Source organism: Podarcis erhardii, assembly GCF_964252035.2.
Source record: "Podarcis erhardii genome assembly, chromosome: 2".
In the NCBI taxonomy this organism is placed as follows: Eukaryota; Metazoa; Chordata; class Lepidosauria; order Squamata; family Lacertidae; genus Podarcis; species Podarcis erhardii.
The window spans coordinates 63,492,921-63,515,532 of record NC_138498.1 but is presented as its reverse complement, the minus strand read 5'-3'; the positions used below and the strand labels follow the sequence as shown (position 1 = coordinate 63,515,532).

The window sequence follows — 22,612 nt, the reverse complement described above, 5'->3', positions numbered from 1 at the left end:
TGGTGAACTGAACAAGTTTGTTTGGGGGTAAAACTTTGACAAACTTCATAAAATTATTGGCCTAAAGCCTGGATAAATGAAAAAAGGCTTTACAAGTTTCCTGAGTGCAGGTAAAGAGGAGAACATCTTGATTTCCCCCGAGAGAGAGTTCCATAGCCACACTACCACCACTGAGAACGTCCTATCTTAGGTCCCCATTCTTCATCCTACAGCTGTTGAGAAGAACATGTGCAGTCCTCAAACTGCAAATTTCTGACCAGTACCTTCTTTTAAGCACCTGGCTTGCAAGATATTTAGGGCTTTGTTAACTGGGCTTGGTAGCTCACAGGCAGCCAGTGCAAAGTTGAAAAATATATACATCAAGGAAGATATATGCTGGAGAAGTGAAGAGCTAGAGAATGCAGCCTTCAATAAGGTTAAAACAACCAAAAACAACCAAGAAGATCCATAAATGGAATTGTGTTGCAGATAGCATTTGATGGGATGGGGCATGTCGTTCTCCATAAATGATGTCAAGTACTGTCATGAGATGATTGTGACCCTTGCCCAACCACATTACATATAGTACTTGAAGCTGCAGTGGTCCCTCAGCATTTCCCCAGAACAATATATTGTGAGTCAAGTGCTCAGAGAATGCAATACCCACCAGATGGCCATGCTTCTTCAAAGGAAAACATGCAACAATTGAGCAATGACACTCCTTTTAAAAAAGGACCAACTCAAGAAGCTCTTTGACAGTTTTTATAAGCAAGCAGCTCAGCTGATTAGCATCTCAAATGCACAGTGCAGTGACTAGAATGTCAGGAAGGAAGTCTTGAGAAACTTTTGAAACAGCTGATAAATTTTCCCAAACCTGCTTTCCTTATGAAAAACCAACAGCTTTCCTTATGAAAAACCAACAAGGGTGTGGCATGGCAAGAACTGTTTGCAAATTCTAGTTGCAAATCCAGAGTTCAACCCAAGTATCTCAGGTATGGATGACATTGATGCTTTCCGTCATCCATCACCATATAGTCTTCAGAAAAGCTTGCTCGCTATATTGTGACATTTTGGTTGGTCTTAATTCCCAAGTATTGGCTGACTATGAGTTTTGGAATTTCACAGGATTATTTCATACATTATGCATATCTGAGTCAGCCATTGAGCCAGCCAAACCTGGGCTGTACCGGTAAAGAATGTACTTGTATGATATGTGTGTGTTTGTTTGCTGCATTCACAGGACCCTAGGTAGATACTAATGCCAATGTACTAGAAGAAGCAAAGATCACCCGTGTCAAAGCAATGATTCTTCAACATCAACTTCGTTGGACTGGTCATGTTGTGTGGATGCCTGATTAACGTCTTCCAAAGCAACTACTGTACTCTATTCAGTACTTAAAAATGGAAAGCATAATGCTGGTGGTCAACAAAAGAGGTTTAAAGACTCTCTCAAGGCAAATCTTTAAAAATGTAGTATAAACACTGACAACTGGGAAACACTGGCCTGCAAGTGCTCCAACTGGAGAACAGTCTTTACCAAAGGTGTCATGGGCTTTGAAGACGCTCGAACTCAGGACGAAAGGGAGAAATGAGCTAAGAGGAAGGCACACTTGGCAAACCCTCACCATGATCAGCTCCCACCCGGAAACCTATGTCCCCACTGTGGAAGGACATGTGGATCCAGAACTGGCCTCCACAGTCACTTGGGACTCACTGTTTAAACTGTGTTTATGGAAGACAATCTTACTCGGCTACGAGTGATTGCCAAAGAAGAAGAAAGCAAGCAAAATTCACAGTGGTGTGTGTATATTGATAAATCTTGCACATTCTTCAGGTAGGGGAAGAATGCACATCCTCAATAAGAGCTGTTTGACAGTGGAATTTGCTGCCAAGGAGTGTGGTGGAGTCTCCTTCTTTGGAGGTCTTTAAGCAGAGGCTTGACAACCATATGTCAGGAGTGCTCTGATGGTGTTTCCTGCTTGGCAGGGGGTTGGACTCGATGGCCCTTGTGGTCTCTTCCAACTCTATGATTCTATGAATATCCAGCAATGAATGTGCTTCCTTTCTCTTCCAGGCAAGGCTGGAAGTAAGTCGTTTCTCTTCCAGGCGACTGCCTCAGGTGGCACAGTATCTACAGGGGCAGCAGACCCCGATGTTGTAGATCTTTATTCCCCTCCCTTGTTCCTGGTGTCTCTCTTCAGTCACCCCTTCTTCCCATGGTTTGGTTCACCTCAGATGCCGAATTGTCTTGCTTCCAGGCCTCCATCAGAAAAGAGAACCGCACAGCATGCTAATTTGCGGAGGGGCCTGAAGATGGATGGCTAAGCGGCCTCCTCTTGGCCCGCTATCAATCGGAAGCAGACGATGCTGAGGCCCATGAGTCCCACTCGGGCCTGTGAACCATTCCACAAGCTCTATTGTTCGGCAGAAAAAGAAAAAAGAAAAGCCTTTCAAAGGAGCTTGTAAACAGCGGCTCCGCCCAGCAAACAAAGCCGCCCTGTAGCAAAACGTTATCTCGGCGATAAGGAGCTGGGCAAAGCCCACCGTGGTCGCCCCCGTCAGAAACCCCCACCCCGCACGGCCCTTCCCGGGGAAGGCTAGGTGCCAGCGAGCGCGGGGGGTGGGGCCGGGGGGCCGGGGGAGGCCTGGCGCGCGCAGGGATTTTAAGACGTGGAGGCAATTTTAAGGCACAGGCCTCTCTCTTCTTTAATAAAAACATGAGTCAGCGGCTGGCGTGGGCAGCGGATTTTCTAAACATCCCCTCATATCCTGAGAAAGGGGAGAGCAGAGAGAGGAGGGGAAAGACGCGAGGGGCGGAGAGGGGAGAGGGAGGCCAGAATCGAAAGGAGGCGCGTTCACACGCACACACAAACAGCAGCGTGTGAGGGAAGTTTCACGGTTTAATTCGTAAAAAGTCCAGTCATGAATTAAAACGCGCACGCTTTTGGTTCCTCTTGTTTTTATTTTGTTTGGCGCCTGGAGCTTTCCCAGAGGCTCCCCTCGCCCTCTCCCGCCCAAATTCGGCGACTGAAGTTCTGCTGGTGTCTGTCTCCTCGTACCCCACCTTGGGGCCGACGGAGGTGTTTGTTGTGTCTACCCCACGGAAGCTTCTTGGCGTCTTCCCTCTGTCTTTCCCAACAAGAAAGAAGAAGGAAATCGATTCAGCCTTATTCCCCTGCCCTACATCTTTCTTTGCGAGAGTGGACCAAAAAGTTTGAGCCAAGTAGAAGTTCAAACACGCGCGCACACCATTCGTGGCATCTTGTTCTGAAGGAAAATAGAAAAAAGGCTCCGGAGCTGGGAGAAAGCCGCGGATGCTGGCGAATGCTCTGGGGGGTAATAAAATGCGCTAGAGGCACCAGCAAGGCAGCCGGCGCGCTGGACAGCGGGGACACCCCACCCCCACCATCGCCCAGTCCCGCCTCTCCGGGCTGCAGACGACTCTCCCTCCCCTCGGGCTCCGCAAAGGGCTGCGCAGCTCAGCCGAAGGAAGCTGGGGTCGCGTGCTCAAAGCAACGGGGGGAACTTCAGGAGAAGGATAAAAGAGAGGGGTGAAAGTCCCCGCAAGTTCCGGGCGCGATTTGGCGAAAGCCGTCCTGCCCCCTCTGCGAAGTAAGGTAAGCGCTAAGCGGTCTCTCTCTCTCCTTCGCTCCCAGCAGCTCGCCTCCTTTTCGCTTTTCCAGTCTGCGAATGGAAACTCTCCTTTAACAAATCCAGATGTGGAGAGCCCGCAGCCTTGTTCCTTTTCCCCATGACAAGTTTCCAAAAGGCCAAACCCAGCCAGTTTCCTTTGCAGACGCCTGGATCCTTCGCCTGCATCTCTCGCTTTCTTTCTCCGCTGCTTTCCCAAGGCGCCGGGCAGAGGGGATGCGGTGCAGGATGCCCCTCTAGGGACGAACTCCTGGGATGCCCCTCTAGGGACGAACTGTTCTCAGCATCCTGCAGGCTCCAGAGTCGAGCCGGGTGGGGAGGAGGAAGCCTGTTGCTTCTTGCAAGGTCTGGTAAGGAGAGGCAGCAGTGCTCCTGCATCTCCCTCGCTGTGCTGTGTGTTGCCCATCTATCTATCTGTGCAAAGGATCTAAGTTAGTTCTAAGCTATGGGATGCACAAAGTGCTATTATTGGGTCTGTCTTTTTTTCTTTTCTTTTTTCTTTAATCAGCAGAAAGAGAATGCCTGTGATCCTGATGCCTGAAAATAACTTTCTGATGCTCAAAACTTATTGGAGCTTAGATTCCTGGGGTGGATGATGGATTGATTGGACAGAGAAAGAGAACCTTTCCCCATGACTGCCACTCTAACATCCGCAAGGAACATCTGTCTTGCATCAGAACAGGCTGTTTGTCTGTTGAAAGATTAGATTCTAACCCATGTCTGGGGTTAGAACTGTTTATCATTGAAGAGTTGCAGAGGGGTCGCAGCTCACCACTGGCAGGAACTCCCCAAACCTGTAGTGGGAGGGTCAGCAGATGTCAGTTGGACTAGTAGTGCACAATCAAAACGTGGTTAAGTGCTGATTTGGACACTTTGTTTACTAGCTGGAAAGATAACAAACAAATTTCTTACACACCCTTTCACACAAGAGCAAAAGCACCAAGCACTTTAAAAGATCTTAAGCAAAGTAGAAAGGAGGGACTCTCCTGTGCTTGATGTTACCTGCATTGGCAGAGAGTTTGCCTGGATGTTATATGCACTTCCAACGCTGCACCAAATGTTACTATTACCTTTATGCTAAAAGCTGGCAAAGCCATTGGTCAATAACATTCCCCTCCCCAAATAACAATAGGTTGTTTCAATCAGTAGAAGAGCTCCTTTGGGAGGAAGGGTGGGAAACAAATTTAATAAATAAATGGATAGGTTTCCTTCACTATATCCTGTTTTTGGTGACTTTTCATAACCACAAGTCTACCTGAAACTGATTGGCACCTCCTTCGTAACCACAAAATGTTCTATCACGCTTTGTGTCTGTCTTGTTTTCTGTTCCAGCAACAGCTAAAATACTTCTAAAAGCCTCTCACTTATGCCAATATGATTTTCTATGCCTACAAAATCTAATAAGCTTATATATAGGCATATATGTTGGTGCAAAATGAATAAAGCCCATTCTTGTGCACTCTGGAAGTATCTCGCCATGGTCTCTAGGTAGAAAAGTATTCCATGTTACTTGCTTCTTAAGCTTTCCTTCCTTCCTTCTCTATTTTCAGAGGAACCATGACTCTATGGTTCCTTCCAGACACCTGCAGTTCTTATACATGGGACTAAAATTCCACTAAATGAACTCACACACTGGTGCTTCTCAAGGTGTAAAACAGATATACTGTGCAGTAAGAGACATCACCTTTTGCTGTCATACCTTGCATCTCTGTGCCAGGAACTAAACTACTTTAAGTTTTAGGGGAGAGGCTGTAGCTCGGTGGTACAGCACACGTTTTAAATGCGAAAGGCGTCAGGATCAGTTCCTGGTATCTTTAGATAGTACTGGACTCCTGACCCCAAACCCTGCTTTCCAAAGGGCCAGTGAGCGTTGTCGAAACTGAGCTAGATGGACCAATAGCCTGACTTGCTGTATAAGGCAGCTTCCTATGCCCTTTTGCGAGTCCCCCTTCTTATTAATTTCTGCTGCAGCCACTAGAAAAATGCCATATACTTCTTATATTATTGTTACTCAAAAGAAGGTTTGGACTAGAGTTCTAATAATTCGCAATTGCGCATCTCAACACTGATGTAGATACTGCAGACAACTTGCTTCTGCTTAGCATGATCATTTTTACTGTTTTCACAGTCAACAATCCAAAAGCTATGTTTTTACTGAGCACGGGTAAATTGACTGACGATTTGCAACTATTGTTACCACATATGCTTATCACTGTTTGATAAGCGCGTTCATTGTGATCCTTACTGGAAGCAGGGTTTCTGTTGTGACGTTCTTGAGTGCCTACACTGTCATTTCATTATAATGTTACAATCATAACAATATGGTGAGGTTCTCTACTTAAAAAATAATTTTGGAAGGGACAATAAGGACCATCTAGTCCAACTCCCTGTGATGTAAAGATATGCAGCTGTCTCATGTGGGGATCAAAACTACAACCTTGCTGTTATCAGCACCACACTCTAACCAACTGAGCTGTCCACTTGGATTGGGCTATTCCCATCCAGCAGTGCTGTGCCCTTGACAAAATACCATGCAAGTATGCTAATACTACTCATCATGCTAAGGACCCAGCATATGTTTTGCCAACTACCCATATTATATATTTACATGCATAGAGAGGCACGTCTCTGAATACTAGCTACTGGAGATCCTAAATGGGGAGTGCTGGAGGAGAAGAAGAGCGCCAGATCTATTCATTGATGAACCTCTCGTCTATCTATTGAGAAACAACAGAGAAGCAGACCTGGAATATTAGTTTCTCAGAGGCCAAGGTTACCCAGGGCTCATTGCTGCTCAGTCGACTGAGCTACGAGAAATGGTTAACCCATTCTCTGATACTACTTGTATACAGTTACAGATAGGTAGCCGTGTTGGTCTGCCATAGTCAAAACAAAAAATTGCTTCCAGTAGCACCTTAAAGACCAACTAAGTTAGTTCTAGGTATGAGCTTTTGTGTGCATGCACACTTCTTCAGATACATGGATACACTGTGTATCTGAAGAAGTGTGCATGCACACGAAAGCTCATACCTAGAACTAACTTAGTTGGTCTTTAAGGTGCTACTGGAAGGAATTTTTTACTTGTATACATTTATTTATTCATTTGGAGTATTTAATTTGTCCCTCCTGGAAAAATTCAGGTGTATGCCCATGAATGATATGTAGGTGGATGCATTTTAAATTGGTCTTCTTGTGTGAAAGGTATGTAGCAGGGACAAAAAATGCACAACTAACACATATTTGCATACACAAAACCTTTGCTGTATCAGAACCCAATCAATCTATATACAGATGATCAGCACTATCAACTGACAGTGATTATCACAAGTTTTGAGGATGGAGAGAAAAACTGGTTGTAGCATCTGTTTCCCATTTTACACTTAAGGACAACCATCACAGACAGTGCTATACATCTGTTCAAAGGGCAGATCTTCATGCATGGCAACATCTCTGGATGATGACCTGAGTGATCAAAGTACTGAAACAGTCTCTAGTATTAATGTTTCAGCATGTTTATCACTCTCTTCAGAAATGGCATCTTTCTTTCTTTTTTTAAAAAAGGTTTCTTTTAAAAATAATAATTCAAAACTGCTTGCCACATTTCAAATGAAAAACTGCCCACCACTATATGCTGTTGTATGATAGTATCAGTACCATTTTGTTCTTGCATCATTAATTCATTAGTTCGTAAAACGTGTATCCTACTTTTTTCTGACTATATCACAACCAAGAAATAATAGTGCCATCTGTGACAATGGCTGTCAGTCACAATAATAATACCAGCAATGACAGCACAATGCTGTGAAAATTGGAATAGATATTCACACTTAATGGCTTTTTTAAAAAAATAAAAGGGTGTTTCACCCCACTCTTCCAGCACATGAGTTATTCCAGATTAATTAGCGCAAAATTTTAGGATGTGGATTTGTGTGTGGTGTGGGGCTGTTTATTAGTATTCACACAATGCTTTTCTTCTATATGTGAACCATCTTGACCCAAACGCCCAAGCTGTAATAGGAAAACTCATGATAATAGATAATAGATATGCCCAGAAACATTACCTGTGGCAATACAGTTTTCTGCCATGCTGACTGCAAATATGTTTTCTTCACAACAAGAAGAAAATTATTTGTTTCCAAGAGTTGTTTCCCAAATGAATAGATTGTACACTGTAGTCCCATTGACTTCTTCCATTTCCTTTTACTCTGGTGAAAGGACATGTGGTTCCCACTAACCCCCCCCCCTTCACAAAACATCGAGGGTGAGCTGTGACTCTGTGACCTGGGAATTGTGGTTTGTGTCCTTTAGTCCTGTTACAGTTTCTCAGAATGTTCTCACTGATTTTAATGGAAGAAGGCTTTGTTAAAACTTTGGAATTATTTTGGGTTAACTTATTCCAACTCAAAAAAGTGAGGCAGAGGTTGGAGTTAAAATGCTGCTGGGAGTTTAATTCCATTTAAAGAGAGAGAAATCCCAAACAGAATATTTTTGATAGGAACGTGCATTGTTTCCTGAGATGCTGAAACAGCTCTAGAGAACCTTTTTGAACTGATGGATAAACAGGGCATAATTAAGTACATAGCTTACATATTCTCCAAATATATATATCAGTGTAGCAATTGTTGCAATTAATAGACTTATCTTAGTAGAACTCATAAATCATAGGCCTGTTCTCTTATTCTCCTCTTCCTCACATTGCTAACCTCTCTGCTGACACTAAGCAATCCAAAGAGCCATCTCTAAAAGTCTACCACCACCCAGACATCTGGTATAGTGCAAGCAGCTGGTAGCTAGAAGAGAACATTGCAAAAGCTCTTCTGCATAATTTGAAATGCTTATGGGTGGGCATGGGGACTTGAATCCCATCCATTGTTTACACATGTCTGTTCAAGATGCAATAGTGCTGAAAGGTGTTCAGGGGTCTCTGGTAGTAATGCTCCTGGGATATAAAGCTCCATTTCAACGTCAATCTTCTAATCAGGCCTTGATTTGTGTTCCTACGCCATGTGAACTAGTGTCACAACTAGAAATAAAGCCTCTGTATCAGTTGCTTGAAGGTAATGGGGAAAAAAATCTCTGTCCAGAAGTGTGTAGTGCCTTCTCACGGGCCTTTTGGTGTGGGGTGGGGTTGCAATACGTATCATTTTCATGGACATATATTCTTGTTGTTTGTTCATTTTTTTAATTGGGCACTATTTTATGCTTTGCTTTTTGGGGGGAGGGGTGGAAGCCACTTTGGAAACACAGCATTCAAATGTTTGGAATGAATAGGTAAAGGAAAGGGACCCCTGACCATTTGGTCCAGTTGTGACCGACTCGGGTTGCGGCACTCATCTCGCTTTATTGGCCAAGGGAGCCGGGGTACAGCTTCCAGGTCATGTGGCCAGCATGACTAAGCCGCTTCTGGCAAACCAGAGCAGCGCACGGAAACGCCATTTACCTTCCCGCCGGAGCGGTACCTATTTATCTACTTGCACTTTGACGTGCTTTCGAACTGCTTGGTTGGAATGAATAAACAACCATATTTCTTTCAAATATGTTTTATTTTTATTTGTTGTAAACTGCTTAGAGGTTTTTTTATTACAATCAAGCAGTGTTTCAATTTTGTGAAATGAAATAAACATGAAACAACTAGCTATATAGATAGGTTGCTCTCACTGTGGCCCCACGATGTGTTTGAAAAAAAAAATATAGAGCAAGGGAAACAATAGTTTCATTACAAACAAAGGAAGAACCTTTTCAAGAACTGATCTTTTCATTAGAGAGAGAAAAAAGCAGAATAGATAGCAAACATCATCCTAACAATGCAGTTATCTTCTACTCTCCTCAAATTTCCTAGACTAGGATAAGAGATCAGGATGACTCAAAAAAGTTTTCTGTCAGCATTGTTTACACCATTTGCTCCAATAAAGAACTGTCCTACTTTCTCAGTGTTTGTAGTGAAAGTTTGCATTCATAAAAATCTAATAATAAAATGCCACAGAAGCTGCCTAGTCATAGGATCAGTGCTCTAGCAAACCATCCAAAGAAAAATGGCAAATTCATAATACATTTCAAAATAGCACAGGGCCATAATTCTAAAATACATTTTATTATCTGTATCTCACACTGTGATGTTAACAAGCAGGTTTTCAATTTAATAATAATAATAATAATAATAATAATAATAATAATAATACCCCACCCATGTGGCTGGGTTGCCCCACCGTTCTAATTCATCCTCAAGAGCCACACAAATACACACACACACACACACACACACACACACACACTTATTTATAATATTGTTTTAAAGTTATATTTATTTGCACTTGAAAGCTAAAGTAAAAGTTGTGCATTTCACAAAACATGTTTAGTTTGCACAATTTGGCCAAATACAGATTTTTATGGACGACCTTTTTTATTCTTTCCAAGAACACATAATATTTTTGCAAGGTCTGAGATGGTAAAGGAGAAAACCAAACTGAAACATCCATTGGACTGGGAAACAGTAGTGACAAAGGAGCAATGAATGAAGGAATGTGTGCTATTTTCCCATATTTGAATATTATTATACTTGAGGAGCATGTATGGAGGATGATCTTGCAATTAATGGGGCAATAAGATCACAAGATTTCATAGGGCAGCATCCAAGTAATTTGTCTCATCAATGCAAGGATTTCTCCTTGTGCAAAGAAACCCTTCCCTTTGTGTGCCCCACACACAACACAAATCTTCTCTGAGCAGTACAGCTTCCCTCCTGCACTCCACTCCATCCTCAGGTATGCTGCATACTTTGCCCCTGGCATCAGTGCCAGCTTCACTTTCCATCCTGGTGCCACCTCCCTTGTTGGATCAATGTCTTAGCTTGCTTTACCATGTATGGCACCTGCTGCAAAAGAGAAGACCTGAGTTTGAGGCTATCACCCAGGGGAAACCAGGACATTTCTGTTCCTAAGAGAAAAATAATTCTGGAAGATAATCCTAGAAGTTTCCAGTGGGATGGAATGGGTACTAATTGCTGATTTTTTCAACACCTCACCATAACCTGGCTTCCATGCTTGGATAAGCCTTTCTTGCATCTGCTTGTTTAGCAGGAAACTATGGCCAGCAGATAGACTGCAAGCTCAACAGGGCTAGTCATTGGTACAGGGCCACTTTTCTGAGCACTACCTTCTTTTTCTTGGTGTTTGCAGTATTTTAAGGAGCTGTGACTAAATTCTTAATGCTACCGAGAAACAGTAATTGGCACCAATTAAATTGCTACATTCATGTTTGAATTGCTTTAACTGGCGAGACACACTGTCTTATTTATACTGAAAGTATGTTTGCTTTGTGGTTTGCTCTGAATCAGGGCCAGGAGAAACTAAACCATCTTGAGCCTCTTTCTCTGAAGGCATATTCTCCCTTTGCAAGCTGGATGCCACCTCAATTCCAGAGTACTGATTTATTCATTTATTTTTGCCTCCAACAAGCTGTAAAATAGAATACCTGCTTGTCTGAGGCTTGTGCATTCTCTCTCTCTCTCTCTCTCTCTCTGTGTGTGTGTGTGTGTGTGTGTGCTGTCCCTTTTTCTTAAAGTACTGCAGATTTCCCCCTTCCAAACTTGGGAATTTTCCAATACATAGTTGCAGCTAAGAGAAGAATTCTTTCAAGATGGGGAAATCAGGGCATTAACTCTTCAGTACTCATAGATCCAAAAATCAGATCTTGATTCAAATGCTCAAAGTATAAGTACATGAGAAGAGCCCTGCCAGATCAGACCAAAGCCCAATCTAGCCCAGTATTCTGTCCCCACAATAGCACACCAAATGCCTATGGGAAACTCCCATGCTGTTTAATAGTTGGGATTGTGTACTAGGAGATTTGTGTCACCATTATGAGACCCAGTTCTGTTTCACTGTGATATCTGAATCAGGACTGGGCCAGTGTCTGCATGCAGTGCAGGCCTGGATGAGGGCTGAAAGTGAAACTGAATTCTGATATGACAGAGGTCCTGCAACCAGTGGTTCTACTTTCCAGGGCAAAGGTCAGTTACCTGTTCTGGATGGGGTTGCATTCCTTCTGAAGGAATAGGTATGTATTCTGGAAGCACTATGTTGGGCTGCCCTTCTGCTTGGTCCAAAAGCGGTAGCTAGTGCAAAATGCAGCAACATGGCTTGTGGCCAGGATTGCCTTGTTATGTATCAGCACATAACATCATTGCTGAGGGTACTGCTAAAATGCTATTGGTCTGAGCTTCAGATTTTATTGTTCATGTACATAAAGCCCTGAAGAACTTTGGACCAAGATAGCTGAGGTACCACAATATACCTGCCTGTTCGATGCAGTTGCATGTGCGGGTCCTTCTTGAAGTGCTGCATGTGGCCAGAGGTACATTCCATGGCAGTTCAGACTAGGGCCTTCAACACAGCAGTACCTGCCCTGTGCAACACACAGCCCATTGCAACTCCAATAATATTGATAACATTTTGTCAGGTGCTAAAAAGTGCATTATTTTTACAGGCTTCCCCACAAGGATGTTTATTCGCTGGATGCTTTTTAAGAACAGTTTCACCTGTTTCTAGTTGTTCTGTTTTTTATTGTTGTATTCTGATGTACTATGATGATGATGCAAAGTGGGCTTATAAATATACCTAATAAACAAACAAGACCACAATTTATGAGTGCAACTTGAGCACAAGAGCACTCTCTCCACATGCACTCCCTTGTAGCTGGTATTCAGAGACATACTGCTCTCTGACTGTAAGTATATACTAGGGGTAATTGGTAAAGATGCACTTTTTTAGTGTTGAGAAAGAAAAGGAGACTTGAGATTTGATTGGCTGTAGTTATGTCCCTGGTAAGCACTGAGAGTTAGATTTGTTTGCTTGCTTGCTTGCTTGCTTGTTTACTCCAAGGATGTCAGATTAGGAGGTTAAAAATAAGATATATTGCAGGGCTATGGTGTCTGTGCTACCAGCTGAAGAAGGATACAAATCACAGTGGTCTAGCTTTCTTCCTTATTATTATTTCCATACTGAGACAGTTAAGAAAAAGACTGTAAGACACTAAAGCACAAAACACCAAGCTTCTAGTTCCATGCTAGATGACAGAATGACTGTGACCTGATTCAGTAACTATGCCTATTAGCACAGAAAAAAAGAGTATTTCCCCAGTTGAAAGGACGTACTGTCTGATGGACCATTTGCTAATTATTTTGCTAACTTCATGTTTCACACCATTTTCTATTTCTGTCTGTTTTCATTCCTTTTTGGCTAGAATCTGCTGGAAGTTGGTATCATGTTGCCTTCTGCTATTTCACTGTAGGTTTTTCCCATGACACTCCTGGTGCATTTTCTCCCTGGAGGAACAGGTATTCATATCAATGCAGAGCATGCCATGAAACAGTGGCAGCCCTGTTTGAATTAGCATCCAAGCATTCACACCTGGGATATCCTTTCTGTATCAGTTTGAACGATCCCCTCTCTTTCTTTCGTGTGCATTGATTTTAACAATGTTTGGGTGCATTTTAGTAAATCCCAAGTTGCCTTCATAATGGCATCATTACTATAAGGGAATTGTGAGTATGTGTGAAATGCACACTCTTCCTCTGCCCCCCCCCCCCCGGTCTCTCACACACACAACACATGGCTCAGGTCCAAATGAAGGCATGGGAATCTTTCTCCTGGCTTTAAAACAACTAACCAACCAACAAAACCTTAAAAGACTGTGAGTTTAAATGGAAAAATAGCAGGTGGTGGGGCTGATTAGCCCTTCCTTGGATAGCTAGTTTCCCACTCAAAATCACTACCTAAACTTCCAGGGCCGATCCCTGTTAGGCAGAGTGAAGTGGCCACCTCAGGTGTTAGATACTGGGTGGTGGGGGGAGGCAGTGGTGAAGCCCCTTCAGCCATCCACCTGAACCCACTGACTGTTGAAGGTCGGAGCCATGTGTGCTTATGTGGTCTGAGCCCTTCCCCATCTTGTCCATTTCCTCGGGCAGCAAAGTATATTGGGCTGACCCTGAAAAGAGCTTTATATATGAACTGGGGTGGGTGGGGAGGCACAGCTAATATCCAGTACAGTGGTACCTTGGGTTACATATGCTTCAGGTTACATACGCTTCAGGTTACAGACTCCGCTAACCCAGAAATAGTACCTCGGGTTAAGAACTTTGCTTCAGGATGAGAACAGAAATCATGTGGCGGTGGCGCAGTGGCAGCAGGAGGCCCCATTAGCTAAAGTGGTACCTCAAGTTAAGAATAGTTTCAGGTTAAGTACAGACCTCCAGAACAAATTAAGTTATTAACCCGAGGTACCACTGTAACTATATCCCATCTGTCTGACTGAAGCATCCTGCAAAACCTAGCAGCAAGTTTGCTGCTTGGCATTGTGCAAAAAAGCTGGAATTTCTGTGTGTGGCTGCGGCTGATGGTATGCCAGGCCTGGAATGAGTATATCTTGGCTTGTTTCCCCCTTTTCCTTCTTGTGGCTTTCGTATCCCTGAGAGATGGAGAGGCTCATGGAACTAACAGAATGTTCTCTGTGTACCAGGCCTCCTCCTGCTGCTACAGAGGGCTGAGCTTTGCTGAGGATGGGGCGGCTAACAAGCCAGTCATTTCAGTAGCATTTGCATTTTCTGTGCCACATAAGAAAAGGGGCACTTGTTGAATTGTTTCAGTAAGCAAGGCAGATGAGATGGTCTGTGAGCTGCATGCATGGTGAATAATATCCTTTTCCCCGTGGTGGCCAGTGGGGCATGTGAATAGAGTTGTATTGCTCTCCTGCATTCCCAGTACATCACATTGCTGTTGCTTACTGAAAGGAGAAGGGGTGAGGCACAGGGAACTTGGTGTCCAGACTGGCTCCACCACCATGCTCCATGCTGAACTCCCCGTGCCTTGCGTCTCCTCTCAGTTAAGTTGCAACAATGCAGCTCTGTTGTAAAGGTGGAAGAACAAGGCATTCTTGCCCAGCCCAGCCCATAAGGCGCTACTACACCTTTCTAGGAGATCAGTACCAAGGAGGACTGATAGAAGAAAGAGACAAGGATCAAGCAAGGTCTCCTAGTCAACTGCAAAAGCCATGGCAGAAACAGTGCTACCTTCCCACCATCTGTGCCCTGCTTACTAGGTGGGTGCGAGCGTAGATGGCTGCATTGGCTCTACCAGTGCACCCATGCAGCTCCAACTTCCTCCCACCATCTCCAAGTAAGCAGCAGTGATTTCAAAGCCAGAAAGCTAGTGTCACTTGCTTCCACCCTACCAGGCAAGCAGCTTCACACTCACTCACTCACTCACTCACTGTCTCACTCTCTCTCTCTCTCTCTCACACACACACACACAGCACTCCATCCTTCATACAGGCAAGCAAGAAGCATTATTACACTTCAAGGACACATTCCAGTTGGGCAAAAGCACTCAACGAGAGTGCAGAGCAGGGCAGGCGATGGGTACGGCCTGAGGAGAGAATGTGGCTGGGGCAGATAGAGAGGCCTGGAGGGCCACATTTAGTCCCCAGAATTGAGGTACCACTCTGACCCTTGATGTAGAAGAGTGGTTTTGCTTATTATAAGTATTTTTATTCCACCCTTCAATCGTATTTGCAGGGAGGCTTACAGAAATACCTTGCTCTTTTGAAATACATAATTTGCATGCTAGTTGGGTTTGCACACCTTAAGTGAAGAGAAGGGGTACATTGTGCTAGGCCCTGTGCATATACATATTTACTCAAAGATTTACTTTGTAGAAAAATTTAAAGTGGCATGGGGTTTTTTAAAGATTTAATGTGGAAAAGAATGAGTCACCAAAACACCTTCTTTTCAACCAAAAAGGTAGAAGCAGACCTGGAAATTAGGCCAGGCTGACACCTGATCCATTGCTTTTCCACTGAAAAAAAAATAATTGAAAATAATATATCCATGAATGTGTGGATTTGGGACATTGGGATCATGCTTGGTAATTGCTTGTACAGAGCCGAATGCTTGAATAGGGCCTACGTGTACATGATCAAGTTGCATGATCAAGAATCCTGGGAAAGGTAAACGTCCTGTTCAGTTGCACAGCTGTAGGCTTTGATCGGACCTGTGGCTGAACTCTCAGAGGTCAGGGGCAGCAGGAGTGACCATGCATCCTCCAGTAAATACATTAGTGCTTGCAAATATGTTGCATGCATAGGGTTCAGGGTTCTCTTAACTGGAAGCTGTGCATGCATCAGCTCATCATATTGTTACATTATTGTTAGATATACAGTGGTACCTCGGTTGTCAAATGTAATCCGTTCCGGAAGACTGTTCGACTTCCGAAACATTCAAAAACTGAGGCGCATTGGGCCGTCAGCAAGTTCAATGGGGAAAATTGAGAAATGCGCCTTGGAAGCTGTTTGTCTTCTGAGGTGTGTTTGAAAATGGAAGCAGTTACTTCTGAGTTTTCGGCATTTGGGTTCCAAATCGTTCAGCTTCTGAGACGCTAAAAAACTGAGGTTCCACTCTACTTCCTTTTTCATCCATGTTCAGCATTCCCAGGCTTTGTTCTGCAAGGAAGACAAAGGGCACCTTAGCCATGCAGGAGACTTCATGGAACTTGGGATCCTGCTTTTCTACTATTCCCATTTATACAGACAGAATCTATATTCATATTGTACCTGTGTAGGCTCTGTTTTGGTTTTATCTAATAGCGGGAGATCCAGTCCTGTTCCACCCACTCTCTGCACAGCCCTTCTGAATGCTAATCTGGATTCCTTTTACCCACTTAAAATCCACTTCTTAACCTGAATGAAATGGGAACCCTGGTTAGTGTTAGTAATTGTTAGTGCACTGTCCACATAAACGTAATGTTCAACCATGGTTAAGTTCAACGAGGAAAGTGACCAGGGGAGTTCATATTGGTGAGTGCAAAATAGAAGGTGAGGCAGTGTATGTTTCTGGTATTGGCTTTATGCCTTCCCCTGGGAAGCAGCATGAAGACATAGGGCTTTTCCAGATGACCTGTTCATTGAACATTCATCCTGATTTGTTTGTTGAAAAATTATGCTGAGGTTATATGACATCACTGTTTATTGAGCCTTCATTCTGATTTGTTTGTGTGGAACTTATATGTTGTTGCCATTATCCCACATTTCCACAGCACTTTCCTGCCCCTTTTCTTACCACAAAAATGCAGGGTTTCATTGGAAGCAGGTTTGTTTGCAAGAGCGCTAAATCCATTTTAACTGCGCAAACAAAATTTGCTGGGTTTTGATTGACTCATACCTGCAAAATAGTGACAGTCTGGAAACAGCCACAGCACATAGCCTAACACAGGGTAGGCAACCTAAGGCCCGGGGGCCGGATGCGGCCCAATCACATTCTCAATCCGGCCCAAAGACAGTCTGTGAATCAGCGTGTTTTTACATGAGTAGAATGTGGCCTTTTATTTAAAATGCATCTCTGGGTTATTTGTGGGGCCTGCCTGGTGTTTTTACACGAGTAGAATGTGTGCTTTTATTAAAAATGCACCTCTGGGTTATTTGTGGGGCATAGGAATTTGTTCTTTCTTTTTTTCTTTCCAAAATATAGTCCGGCCCACCACATGGTCTGAGGGACGGTGGACCGGCTCACAGCTGAAAAAGGTTGCTGACTCCTGGCCTAACACAAAGTATCCAGAAGGACTTTGGGCAGCAACTTGAAAGGTTCATGTTACGCAGAAGTTCTCCTATGGTACTCAGATTAGGTGAACAATTCATGCTGGGAACATACATTAATTTGAGTCTGTATATTCAGGTCAATTAGTGAGACTATAAGATCCCTTTTACTGCCTAGATTTGTTTTCTTCTCAGCACCCTCATCCTTGTTATTCTTAATGATGAGGATTCAAGGGAGGGTGGATGTTTCCTGACTTTTAAATTAGCTCCCTTCCTCTTTTCCTCTTCATCTGGTCTATCATTAAAGAACGACTGCAGCTGGTCGATACATGGGAGGATGTCTGAATCTGCTCCTAGTTTAGTTTTTACCACAGTGACAAAGTTGAAGTGATTGTAACTAAGCAGCTGAAGGATGTATCCCTCCCACACACCAGTAGCATATTGGTCTTTCTTCCTTTTTGTTCTTTCCTCATGTACTCCTTAGAAAAACATTTTTCTTTAATTAATAAAAGCTGATGATGGATCACAGCTTCCTAGCAGTTTTGAATTTGTCTGACAACACAAAAACTTCTCTGTCTGTTCATTTAAAGGGAGTCTTCTCCTCACAACCAGATAATTTTTCTATCCAGTTCTCTGGTGTTTTGTTTTTTTAAAGCTTTTTCTCACCCACTTGAATTTAAACCAGTGGTGCAGTATGGTAATTTTAGATTTTGGTTTAATAGACACTCCACACCCTTAGACTACTCTTTAGACAGCAATGTGTATTAACTTCACTTGATCCAAAGTATATTAAGCCAGCCCATCTACGCTTGGACACACAGCCATGCCCATTCTGCTGATCTAGGCCCCACCCATAAGTCCTGATCTGATGGCATCATTGACCTAGGTTTCTTGCTCACCAAGGGTGAGCTGGTCCCAGAAATGCAAGGGATGTCCAGGATGGTTCCAAACTGTTTGCATTTATAGAGAAAGTGACTTTGCGAACCCAGGCAAACCTTATGTCCTAGTTCCTGATGCCAAATATGCAGCTTGTGGGGTGGGGTGGGGGAGAGACAGTTGCAGTCTGGAGGGCAGACTCTGCAGATGGTGCCATGAGAAAGTGCTCCGTGCCATTAGAAGTGACAACACATCTCAAATGGAGCAGACATGCAAAATCGGCAGAATCAGAGACACAGACCAGCACTGATCTTTAAGGGCCAGTGAATGGGAGCTTAGGAACCAGTTGGAGTAGTTTCATCTATAGAGACGGCAAATCTGGAATTATGGGATAGGAGAAGAGGGTTGTGATAAACTATAGAAGTAATCAAGTAGTTGCATGTAATTGCATCTATATGTGTGCGTTTCTCTAAAATGAACTAATAGCAATGGCTACAAAGTTGTGTGGAGGTATAACTAGTCCTTCCCCACTGTTTTGTTTGGGTTTTTTTGCTCCTAGCGCTATCTTCAGGAAAGCCATTCTGCATCCTCTGTGCCTGCCCCATCTATATACATTAAGATATTTTCCCATGAACAGTTCCAAGATTTCTCGTTATTCAGAAGCAAGTGAATGCACTGTGGGGCTGTTCTTTTAACATGAAGCTGGGGGCAGAGGAAGCATACACAGTGAGCGGGGTGAATAATATCAATGCTCCAAGACTGAGGAATTATTTATAACACTGGCAGCTTGCCAAACAGATGTTCCATTTTATTTTAAACTTAAACAACGCAGGCTCCCATTTCTACTGCCCCCATAGACCCGAATGGGGTCGGGGAGCATACTATGACTTGATCCCGCATCCCCTGGAAAGCTTAGAATAGGGATGCTTTGTGCTCTCCTAAGAAATGTGGTGAATAGACTCAGAGCAGCACTTTAGTGTGGGATCACACATAACATATCATTCACGTGCCTGGCTTTACACTCAGACACACTTCCAGATCGGCGAGGCTGACCCACACACGCATGCACAAAAATTCAGGAAACCCTGCACACACAAACTAATACTGAACACTTGTGAACCTCAGAGGCAGTCTGGTTTTGTTATGAGAAAATAACTAAGATCAGAAATGCTGAGTCACACAACTGGGTCACTCACTGCATAACACAGAAAAGCACCCATCATTGTTTCCAATAGTCATTTCCTCTATTGTAACTGTGTTTCTCATTACTAGCCCTTGCCAAGTGTTTTGAAAGGTCAAGCCCTGCACTTAGCAATAAACATTCGGAAACTTGGGCTTGTTTCACATGGCTGTCACTGCATATGATTACAGACAAATGCATGTGCCCACCTTGGTGTCACTTAAGAGCATGTGGATATAGGCAAACACCCCTTCCTTGACTTACTTTTGCCTGCTGTTGGGAACAGGCCATTGTAACCAAAGCTCAGTGTGAACTGCTATCCTTCACGGCTCTAAATATAGCATGGCTGTCAGTCAAAGCTCCTGAATCCCAAAATGTGGCTTTTCATCAAGGTGGAGCCTTGAGACTCCACGAGGCATGGGGACGGTGTGGTTCTTTTCCCAGAGGGGAGAGCAAGGACTGAGCCAGCCTAATGTGAAATCAGTCTTGGTCACAGAGCCCTGTATCAGTAAGGGGCATGGGTCTTACTGTTTAAAGAAAAGAGCTATCTGTGTCCACCTGGAGTATTTCACTCGTTCTGACATGGAAGGAGGGAATGGCAGTAGAGGATAAACCGACACATCAGCGACCTGATCCACAACCCTTTGCTGTTAGCAGCAAGCCTGCTATGGGCGCTTTACCAGAGATTATCCATCAGCAAGCACATTCCAGCACAGTATGAAAGCTGCTCAGCCCTCATGATTCATTACCACATTTAGCCCATGAAACAAAGCTGTTTCTTTTCTTTGTTTCCACTGCTACTCTTTGTGTACAGGCTGATGCTACTATTTTATATTCTAGGCATCAGTATCCTTGCCTTGGTTTTTAGTTCTCCATTACAATTACCCAAATTAAAGGAGGGTGGGTAGTGTCAGACTAGAGCCAGATTCAGCATGGTGCTGGACAGCAATAGGATCAGCTCCCCCGACACACGTATTATATATGTTTTCATTGGCATTTGAGAAAGCCTGCATTATTAAAGCAGCTCCCAGGCTGTTATTTACCTACATCAGCCTTTATGTGCATACTGTTGTACTTTCCCTTTCCACAGGATGACAAATGGAGTCTCTTTAACAGGTTCATAATACAGGGCTAGTCCTGTGCAGTCAGTGAGATAGGAGTCTTCCTGAAATTGTAACCAAACCTTTCTGCAATTCAGCTTACGTAATCAGCAGGGGTGGAAACAACCCTAAATACCTAGATCCAGGATATACTAGGGACCTACCAGTACTTATTCCATGCTATCGAACCTGCTCCCTTCAATCAGAAGGAGAGACTGTCCCTTGTGTCCCACCTAGGGTGGAACCATGTATGACTGGGACAAGAGAGAGGGCCTTCACAGTGTCTGAACCCAGATGATGGAACATCTTGCCCTGAGAAGTATGGTTGGCCCCTTCCTTCCTGTTTTTCGTATGATTATTTTATTCTTACAGGTTTTTTGTTGTATGTGGCAGATAAGGCTTTTATGCTTGATTTTTTATACTGCTGATCCTGTCTCCTTGGCTGGCTGTTGTATATTGTTGCTTTTTGCGGGGTGGGGAAATCTATATTTAAATGTTGTAAACTTTCCTGAGTCATGCTTGTGCATCAGAAGGGTGAGACATAAATGTTTTATAGAAATAAACAGTGCTTTTTTCTAAAAAAAATGTTTAGGCGTATTCTCATTTTCCTACTCATGTTAATAGTAATAATAATAATAATTTATTATTTGTACCCCGCCCATCTGGCTGGGTTTGCCCAGCCACTCTGGGCAGTTTCCAACAAAGATTAAAAATACATTAAAATATCACGCATTAAAAAGTTTCCTGAACTTCAGATGTCTTCTAAATGTCAGGTAGTTGTTTATCTCTTTGACATCTGATGGGAGGGCGTTCCACAGGGTGGGCGCCACTACCAAGAAGGCCCTCTGCCTGGTTCCCTGTAGCTTTGCTTTTCGCAGTGAGGGAACCGCCAGAAGGCCCTTGGTGCTGGACCTCAGTGTTGAACAATGGGGGTGGAGACGCTCCTTCAGGTATACTGGGCCGAGGCCGTTTAGGGCCTTAAAGGTCAATACCAACACTTTGAATTGTGTTCGGAAATACTGCCCCTCAATGAGGCCAAACTTAGATTCACAAAATGTTTAGGGGTATGCGTATCCCTGCGTACCCCCAGAAAAAAAGCACTGGAAATAAATAACATTGGCTGAAGAAGGGGGGGTCTGTTTCACTTTCCTCTGCTGTTAGCCTCACAATTTTACCAATCGCTTACACTATGGGCCAAGATTCTGACCCAAATTGCAGCATCTTCCTCTCTTTGATTGTACAGGTTAGATAAGGTGGAAGTTTTTATCACTCTAAGTGGAAGTTATCTAGAAGATGTATGCTTTTTTAAAAAATCCACACAAAACCTGAAGCTGTTTATTTTGTTTTTAAAAATTGTGTTTTATTGTAATTGGCTTTCTGTTGTGTCTGTTAGTTGCTTTGAGTCATTTCCATGATTAAAGTGACTAATTAATAATCATAACAACAATAATAGAAATAGAAGATCCCTGAGACTTTGTACTTCTGTGCGTACATGCACAGAGACCACCAGCCTCCTGAGGCCATCAGTCCCAGCTTAGTTTCAGTTTTCAGACATCTGCGTTTTATCATAAATTGTTTATGCACTTTCAAAGGCTCCCCACATATGTCTGCTCTTCTGGATTTCAATGAGGGGATGGGAAAATGGCTTTCTTGTGATAATCTGGACTATGAGTAAACATGGTGTCATGGGACTCTGAAGACCCCAGAGGACAGATGTTGCAATAATGGATGTTTAAAAAACACACACACACAACAGCCATAAAATGCTTTGATTTATTTAGATTATAGAGTGGGAAAGAAATGGACTTGGAGAGGAGGCCAGGTTGACAGGAAGAAGGAGGGTTAGTGCTTATTGCAAAGGCAGATCCACATGTTAGATGGGGTTTTTTTTACAGTTTACCTTGGCTTGTCCCGGGAAGAATAATTTGTTGCCAAAAAGTGTGAAATGCTCAGAACTTTTTAATCAAACCAGAACCTTGCTTGAGACATTGGTACGTGCCAGAATAGTATTAGGGCTCTGACAGTGCTTCCTCGTTACACATGGGCATGTATGATCTCACTTAATGACTCAGATACATTTTTAAAAGCAAAAATAAAATGTATTTTATTTTCTTCTAATTTGTAACAGCTGTGCTCTGCTTGCTTGGCAGAGTCTCAGTCTAGCAAGGCATTGTGGGAAATCCTGAAAGTGCAGGCCAGTTAAGCAGCAGTTTCTAAAATAGACATTGTTTTCAGTAGATTAGAA

The 22,612-nt window shown here is 43.4% G+C and overlaps 1 protein-coding gene across 1 annotated transcript in view; it reads left to right on the top strand.

Annotated features, from left to right (window-relative positions):
* Nucleotides 1–2,851: 2,851 nt before the first annotated feature.
* PDGFRB (platelet derived growth factor receptor beta) overlaps nucleotides 2,852–22,612 on the top strand; it is a 72,504-nt gene continuing 52,743 nt past the window's right edge. The window contains exon 1 of the mRNA XM_081851377.1: nucleotides 2,852–3,596. The gene's annotated coding sequence lies outside the window, so the exon portion shown is untranslated. The remainder of the gene's footprint in view (nucleotides 3,597–22,612) is intronic.